The sequence below is a fragment of the Cervus canadensis genome, chromosome 13 (assembly GCF_019320065.1).
Source record: "Cervus canadensis isolate Bull #8, Minnesota chromosome 13, ASM1932006v1, whole genome shotgun sequence".
NCBI lineage: Eukaryota > Metazoa > Chordata > Mammalia > Artiodactyla > Cervidae > Cervus > Cervus canadensis.
This window is the reverse complement of record NC_057398.1, coordinates 15,091,283-15,100,332: the sequence shown is the minus strand read 5'-3', so window position 1 is coordinate 15,100,332 and position 9,050 is coordinate 15,091,283.

The following is a 9,050-nucleotide window of genomic DNA, read 5'->3' as shown; positions in this document are numbered from 1 at the left end:
CTGGTCCCATCACTTCATAGGAAATAGATGGGGAAACAGTGGAAACAGTGTCAGACTTTATTTTTGGGGGCTCCAAAATCACTGCAGATAGTGATTGCAGCCATGAAATTAAAAGACGCTTACTCCTTGGAAGGAAAGTTATGACCAACCTAGATAGCATATTAAAAAGCAGAGACATTACTTTGCCGACAAAGGTCCATCTAGTCAAAGCTATGGTTTTTCCAGTGGTCATGTATGGATGTGAGAGTAGGATGGTGAAGAAAGCTGAGTGCCAAAGAATTGATGCTTTTGAACTGTGGTGTTGGAGAAGACTCTTGAGAGTCCCTTGGACTGCAAGGAGATCCAATCAGTTCATCCTAAAGGAGATCAGTCCTGGGTGTTCATTGGAAGGACTGATGTTGAAGCTGAAACTCAATACTTTGGCCACCTGATGCAAAGAACTGACTCATTTGAAAAGATCCCGATGCTGGGAAAGATTGAAGGTGGGAGGAGAAGGGGACAGCAGAGGATGAGATGGTTGGATGGCACCACCGACTCAGTGGACATGGGTTTGAGTGGACTCTGGGAGTTGGTGATGGACAGGGAGGCCTGGTGTGCTGCAGTCCATGGGGCTGCAAAGAGTTGGACACGACTGAGCAACTGAACTGAACTGAGGTTTTTCTAATGATTAAATAATGCTCTTGTGTAATTGATAGTAGCAAATTTAACTGAAGTCATTCAAATAAATGGTAATTATAGATGTATTCCTGACCCAGTTTTTCTTCCTCATCCTATAATGAAAGACACAGAGCTCACACCATGGGGGAAAGTGAGGAGCTGCTGTGGCTGTGTACTTTCGGTAAAGACACCCAGATTCTCAACTCATATGAGGTGTCAGAAGAGTCATGTTGGGGTGAAGAAGCAGGGAATTTAACCTGCTTGCTTAAAATATCCTGAAATATCAAGAAAATCAATTTGAATCTCAGAAAGTTTGGGAGCTAGCTGAAACTTAATTAATATTTGCTTTGCTGAAGTGGCTTGTTGAGGGGTTTCATAGAAACCCCACATAAATAACAATAACAGCTGGGTGAATGGAGGGTCACCCCAGGGCACTTGAAGGGAACCTCCATGGGACTGTTTCATGAAGTTTCTCTTTGCTTTGTGATTTGTGTTTTTAAAGATCTGAGGAAAATTAAGACATGTTAGGCCTGCTTCATATTGGTTCATAAGACACTCACAAAGTGGCATAATAATGCCCAATGAAGAGATTAAGCACAACAGTTTTGACAGCAGTCATAAATATGAAAGTTGGGAGGAGTGGTAAGTAAGCCCTCTGTCAGTACTGAGGTTCTTCCCCAATTAGAAGAAAGAGCTGCCTGGGACACACGGCATTTAAGAATGAAGTATTTGATCCTTGAGTTTTGGGTAGTCACAATGGAAAGCTTGTGAGATCAAAAAAAAAAAAAAAAAATCTTCTCTGGGAAAAAAAAAGAGCAGAAGGGATATTTAGAACAGGTTAAAAATAGGAATGTCAAGAAAAATAGCATTTTCTCTTTGATAAGAGCAAGTAGATAGTTGTGGTCTTTTTATTTCACTTTAAAGCTCCAGAACCAGTGCAACCTCTCTGGGGAATTCAGACAGCCAGGCACTTTCCTAATATTCATACATTTATCCACTCATGTATTTTTCCAGTCATCATTTATTAATCATCTGTATGGTATCATTTATTAGAGACCTATTACACTTCAGGCATTGGAGCTATGATGATGAATAAGAAGTTTTTCATCTGGAAAAATCTCAGTTTGCTGGAGGGAGGTATACACAATAAATGGTTAAGAGTAAACACGATGAGTGTTATACTAGACTTCAGTGCAGGTAGCTGTGTGTACACAGGAAAAAGAGCCACTTTTTTGTCTGGGGTTGGCAGGGAAGAGTTCACAGAAAGTGATATCTGAAGTGGGTTTTGAAGGAAGACTGAGTTCAGGATAAGACAATCAAAGTAAGATGAAGAAAATACCACCGAGAGAAGGGGATGTAGAGGATAGGGAATAGCGTTAGAGCATCGAGGTGGAGGACGGGAAACAGAACACGCAGGCGCGGTGGTGAGGCAGAGCTGGAACTGAGACCACGGCACACAAGGAGGCCATTTGTCCTCCAACTCAGGGGCCAGAAGGCGCTAGTGCAGCCCATGGGCTCTCCTGCCATTACACACACGCACCACCCCACACACACACAGAGGAACACTTCCATCGGTGAACCCTCTCCTGAGGACAGAACTGACTGTCTGCTGCATCCCTCAGAGTCCAGCATTCTAGGAACAACACTGCAGAGCACTTTGGTAGCGAACCCAACGTTGGTTTTGCAACATGAGAATTTCATACACACATTAGCTCCAGCCTGTAGGTTCACTGAGGCAGGACAAGTTCGGATACATGCCCTGCTTGGTCTCCTGCGAAGACCTGGCGTGTAGAAGGTCCTCCTTAAATGTTCACTGCATGAATAAATGAACTAAACGAATGAAGGCAGAGTGGCAAATGGATTAGCCCAGGAGGAGGCTACTGTCAGACCTTGTAGAAGTCTGTTATAGAAATGCAGGTGATCAGTCATGGTGGGGTTAGAGAAGAAGGGCCGGGATTTAGATCACCACTCCCCAGTAGAGCCTTCTGCAATGATGGATGTGTGTTATTCTGCACTGCCCATTGCACTAGCCACTAGCCACATATGACATTGAGTACTGACATGTGGCCTGTGAGACTAAGGAAATGAACTTTTCATTTAAATTTAAATAGCTCCCTGTGGCTCTTGGCTACCATACTCATCAGCACAGTTCTAGGGTTTTCTGTGACAGACCCAAAGAAACTTTGAACAAATTGGATTTATTAATAAATTCAATCAACAAATATTCATTGATTATTTACTAGATTCTGGAGGAGAAAATGGGAGCCAATCTGCAGCAACTGTGTGTGCCATGCCGAGTGTTTAGACTTTGTAATCAACAGTGGAAGAGGCTGGACAAACTATTTTAGCAGGACTGGTCAGTGAAATCTGAGAGGTGACATACTGAGAGTTGGATGATGAGAAAATTATGGGGATGAAGAAATTAAAAAACCTCAAATCCAAAACAAGAACTAGAACTATCACTGATAAAGGAGAGCCATAAAATTCAACCTGTGTTAGTTATGAAGTCGTGTCTGACTCTTTGCAACCCCATGGACTGTAGCCTGCCAGGCTTCTCTGTCCTTGGGATTTCCCAGGCAAGAATACTGGAGTGGGTTGCCATTTCCTCCTCCAGGGGGTCTTCCCCACCCAGGGATCGAACCCAGGTCTCCTGCATTGCAGACAGATTCTTTACCGTCTGAACCACCAGGGAAGCCCAAAATTAGACATAAAGGCCCTGAAAACAGGAATGTTCCTGTGCCATCTACAAGTCTAACTCACTCATTTCTGCTTCCAGAAAGGAAATTGAAGTCCAGAGAAGTAAACACACTTACTCATGGCCACAGAGCTAATTAATAACTTAGGAACAGACTTAATCTCCTAACTTCCAACTCCACACCCTGCTGGGTAAATCTGAGTCTCTTTTTCCTTGTTGGTTAAAAAGATTATTGTGAGAGATGAAAAGTGTAACATAGGCAAGGTGTTTAAAATGGTAGCTATATTTATTGTTGGATTTGTTTTCATCTTACAGTGTTCCTTTCAAGTAATTATATTATTAATAATAGCTGTATTATTTTTTTAGTAATGCAAAAACATCACACAAAATTTTAGTAATTTAATAATGCAAAAAGCATAAGAAAGGCAATGAACATTTAACTCCTGATTTGTTTTAGGAAATAGTTGTTTGGAGTGAATCTTGGATTTGGGGCTGTGCAGCCAACATCAGACACCACCCGCCACTGGCCGAGAGGCAGCTGCTGACGTTACAGATGCTGTGTGGGGAGAAATATCCAACCTCGCCACTGCTGGCCTTGCAGCCCTGCCTAGTTAAGTGGTGGCAAGCATCACCATTCTAAGATTTTTTTCTCTCTTCTTCTGAGGAGAGAAAAAAAATGAAGTTATGGTTTTCCCAACAGACAAGCTGTCATCAAGCTCCTTATGGAGAACTGCTGTAGACAGGAGTTGAAAAGAAGATGAAGGCTTTAACGCAGTGTGAAAGTTGAAATGATGAAAAGGGTGCACTAACATCATGTGACCCAAGAAAAGGATTTTTCTGCCTCCAGAATAAGGCCTTCATTGGGCTACTCGTCTTTTTATATCATATTCCTTCCCTACCGCACCTCTGCCCTTTGAGTGTATGTTTTTGTAAATATTCAGAGAGGACGAACAATATGATGAATAAGGTCATAGATCTGCCGGACTGACAGTGTTGAAATACACATGTTGGCTCTCCTTGCCTTCTCTGTGTCACCTTTCTGACCACACCTTTGGCATTTAACCCAGAAGTCTGGACCCGGAGCCCACACTCTATCCATTCTGTTGTGTTCAATGACTGTGGGGCCACCTGTGTAATTATTGTTAATCAATAGTTTCATATGACTATTGTGTAACCACCAGGGTAACACTGACAGTGAAGTGCTGAATAACTGCAGGTTGCATGTGAAAGGGTGACCTGAGGACCACAGCTGAGGCTCACAGCCCCTGCCTCATCACTCCAACCCCCTCCCCCGACCCAGGGCCAGGGTTCTCTCCCCAGACTGTAGCCCTACCACCTCCCATCATTCCCATCAGGATATTGCCTCTGTGCCTTCCAGCCTCCAGTGTTCCCAAATGCACCTTATAGCGGACACAGTAACATACTCGAGGCCACAGGGGCAGAGGGTCCAAGTCACTGAATCTAAGCAAGTGTGGATTCCAGACCTCTCTCTACCACTTAGTTCAGCTTGGACCAATTATTTCATCTCCCTGAGTCTCCATTTCCTCAAATGTGAAGCTGGGATAATGTCTACCTCAAAGGATTCTAAAGAATTTTAAAATGTTATTATTATATATGAAATGCTTTGAAACTAGAAGGCACTACTCAAATGAGCACAAGGCATTTTCAGTACTGTACACTACATATTGTTTTTTGTGGAAAAATGAAACCTGATGAGTTTTAAATTATATTCACATCTAGCCAATATTTTATAATAAGTGTAGATGGAGTATAATTTTTTTAAATTGTGAATTACTACATTGTACACCTGTAGCTTATACAATATTTTACATCAACTATACTTGAATAAAAAATTTGTATTCACATCACTTCACCCATCCATCCATTCATTCATTCAACAAGCTATAGTAGACAATCAGTCTGGGCCAATTATATGATTGTGAACAACTCAGGTCGTATTCCTCAGGGAGCTTACATTGTATTAAGTGAGAGGGACAATGTAAGCCAATCATCCATGTTAATACATCAAAAATTACAAAGTATGCTAGGTGCTCTGAAGGAAAACCTCCATGTGGATAACAATGGAGGGGCGTAAATACGAGATTTGGTCAAGCTGACTGGTGTGAAGCAGGCAGTGCATAAGAGAAAACCTGAAGACGGGAGAGCACTTGGCGAATTCCAAGGATCCAAGAGGCGCTGGTGGCTGGAACACGGGAAAGGAGAGGGTTTGGGAAGTTAAAACTGGATAGGCAGAGTGAGCGTCGCAGACGACTCCTAGGATTCTTTTGTGAGAAAGCTGCAAAGTGTGAGACCAGTGGAGGAAATGTAAACAGAAGTTGTAAGACTTAGAGAATGAACTTACTAGAGAAAGTGTGGCTATGTGGTCCTTTTAAGCTGAAATAGGATAAACTCATAAATTCTACACCATGGTGTGTAGAATAGATAGCTAGTGGGAAGCTGCCGTAGAGCCCGGAGTGCTCAGCTCTGTGCTCTGTGATGACCTGAAGGGTCGGATGAGGGCCTGGGGTGGGAGGGAGACTCAAGAGGGAGGGGAATATGTGTGTGTATAGCTGATCCACACTGTTACACAGCAGAAGCTAGCACAACGTTGGAAAGCAATTATACTCTAATTTGAAAAAAAAAAATTTAAAGATTCTAATATCTAAGGTGAGAGTTTTTACAGCAGTGTTCAGGATTCAGTTATAGACACAGAAATTAATTTTTACTTTGTTAGTTGAAGTGGAAAATTACACTTTACACTGCTCTGTGTAAACATTTCTACATGTTTGTAGCCTGTAAATGTGTTGTTTTATTAACCGTGTAGTAGTCCATCATGGTTTCCTCATGGTATTTTTGGCCCTTCTACACACTTGTATGGTTTTTCATTCTTTATAGCTTTTTTTCCCTTGAAAATACTGCTGCTGGGAATATTTTTCCCCCACATGTTATTTTCCTGACTTACATTCTCCTCATGGGTCATTTCTCTGCATGTCAGATGGCCTAAAGCACTGTTGTGTCGGGCTTCGCTTGTCCTGCCTGGATGGGAGGGTACCAGCCACTTCAGGGAAGTGGTGGGGGAAGGGCAGTGGCAGGCAGGATGGGGATTGTCCTCATTAGATGTACAGAGGATACAAGCTGTTGTGTTAATACGCTTCATCCTCTAGGATGTTGCCTCTGTTGGGGTTTTTCTGCACTCAGAATCTCCATGGCGTTAGCCTGACAGGTAGCTCATTCTCCTTCACTTTGCATTTTCCCCCAAGGGCCTTTTTAGTTCTTGGTGAGTGTTGTATAGAAAGATGCAAAACTAGTGGCAATGAATTAAATTGTTGTCAGTAGGAAGTGATTGTGAAAAGAGGCATAAGATCTCTGTGACTGCAATTGACTGAAAGTTATAATCACATCTTCTAAGGCAAATGGTTCCCCAAGTGTCACCATGTTTACTTAATCCTTTATTTAATATTTCATTCTAAATTTCTAGACGTGGTTGAGAAATTAGTCAGGGACCAATTTACCAGGCCAAGTAGATATTTGGGAAACTCATCCAACAAATATGTTTTCCTTTGCCTGATCATAGTTCGCCTGCTCATCTGATCCAGCATATTTCTTTGGCATTTTTATTTTTCAATTTTTTAACTGAAGTATGGTTGATTTACAATATTGTGTTAGTTTTAGGTGTACACCATAGAGATTCAGTACTTTTGTAGATTATATTCTAAATTATTACAAGATAATGGGTATCCTTGTGCCTGTTGCTTGTCTATTTTATATGCAATATCTTGTATCTGTTAATCCCAAACCCTTAATTTGTCCCCCTCCCATTTCCTTCTCCCCTTTAGTAACCACTACAAGCTTGTTTTCTATCTCTGTGAGTCTGCTTTGTATATGCATTCATTTGTATTATTTTTCAGATTCTACATATAAGTGATATCACGTAATATTTGTCTTTCACTGTGTAACTTATTTCACTAAGCATAATATTCTCTGGGTCTATCCACATTGCTGCAAATGGTAGTATTTCATTCATTTTTATGGCTGAGTAATATTCCATGGTGTGTGTGTCTGTGTCTATGTCTGTGTGTGTATGTATCACATCTTCTTACTCTGGTCAAAAATTTATGAAACAAAATAGAGTAAATTAAGTCATTTATTCATTTGATTTGGGACGAGAGTAGAATTTAAATACAGTTCTCTGCGGAAAAGAAACCTCAATTCCCTGTGTTAAGTATAATATCATATAATAATTTAGTCTAAAGTTCTTGAAAACTAGTGAATACATTCCAAAAGTTTTCTCTACTTTATCAAAGCAAAAGAACATAATAACCAATTTATCTTCTTTCTCAAAAAAATATGTAAGAGAGGAGACATATTCTGAGATGATAGAATCTCAGCCATTTTGGTCAGAACCACTGTCACTTACTGTCAGTAATATCTGTAGTTAATAATAATGGCAAGGATGTTAACATGCAGCACCTATAAGTTCTGTGGTTTAAACTTCATCCTTATCTCACCACCATTTGAGGTGGGTTTTGTCAAGATCATAAAACTAGTGAGTGATGGACTCAAGATTCAAAGTGATGGACTCAGATTCATCTCTCTACCTCTTTTCTACCCTGAGGACATGATGGCTGGAAGCTGTGTAGGGTCTGAGGACAAGACTGGGCTAGCGCATAGAGAATCACTGGTCATCATAGCCTCTAACCTGTTAGGTGAATTTAGAGATGTCACATAAACTCCTTGAGGTTTTGCTTTCTATAAAGCAGAAGGGACTCCTGTTTTCCTTAACTCCCATTGTGAAGGCTTGCTATGCAATAGCTGTGAAAGTTTTTTGACAACCAATCATTAAGTCTTATAAAAACAGGGCTTTTTATTTTGTATTGTAATCACTATGACGATGTGGCAAGATTCCCATATGAGACATGCCATGACTACTCTGGAGTAAGGATTCTCAGAGGAGTCCAATTTGAATGTCACATCCAGCGAAGCTGAGGTTCAAAATGAATCATCTGATACGCTGACATGCCAGGGAATCAGATAAATCACAGCCAGGAGGCAACAGGAATCATGTATGTTTTGTGGATATGACTTGATTGATGTGGTGACAGATGTATTCACAGCATCTCCCAGCTCCCCAAACACATCTCCTTCTAGGAAAGCTGATGTCTGTGGGAGGCTCCCTCCGGTGACTGCAGTCAGGAATGGATCATAACACATTGTGAAGTTTAATTGTTACAAGGTTGAGGGGTGGATCAAGACTCAGGAGTTCTTTAGAGTGATCTTGCTGACATGGCTCCATGACTCTGACTTGGGCTCCATCATGCCTTCGAACAATCACCACCTCTCAGGTCTTGCGTTTTTAGATAATGGAATACTTCCATAGCTGCTCCAGGAAGAAGGACATGGAGGCAAGGCAGTAATGCTGTCCACACTTGATATAATCCCAGTGGACTGGTGGGTCTCAAACTCCGGGGAGACTAAAACCTCTTAGAAAACTTGTCTAAAGGCAGATTTCTGGGCCCAAGCCCCAGAGACCACTATCCCATTGGTGGAATGTGGGGCCCAGAACTCTGCATTCAGACAAATACTTGAATAGCGTTGCAGGCAATGGGCACTTTCCATTTTCAGGGATGAATGAATGATGATTTAAAAAACCTTAAAGTTGGCTGATCATTACTTAAAATTTTGAAGTTCCAGGCCTACA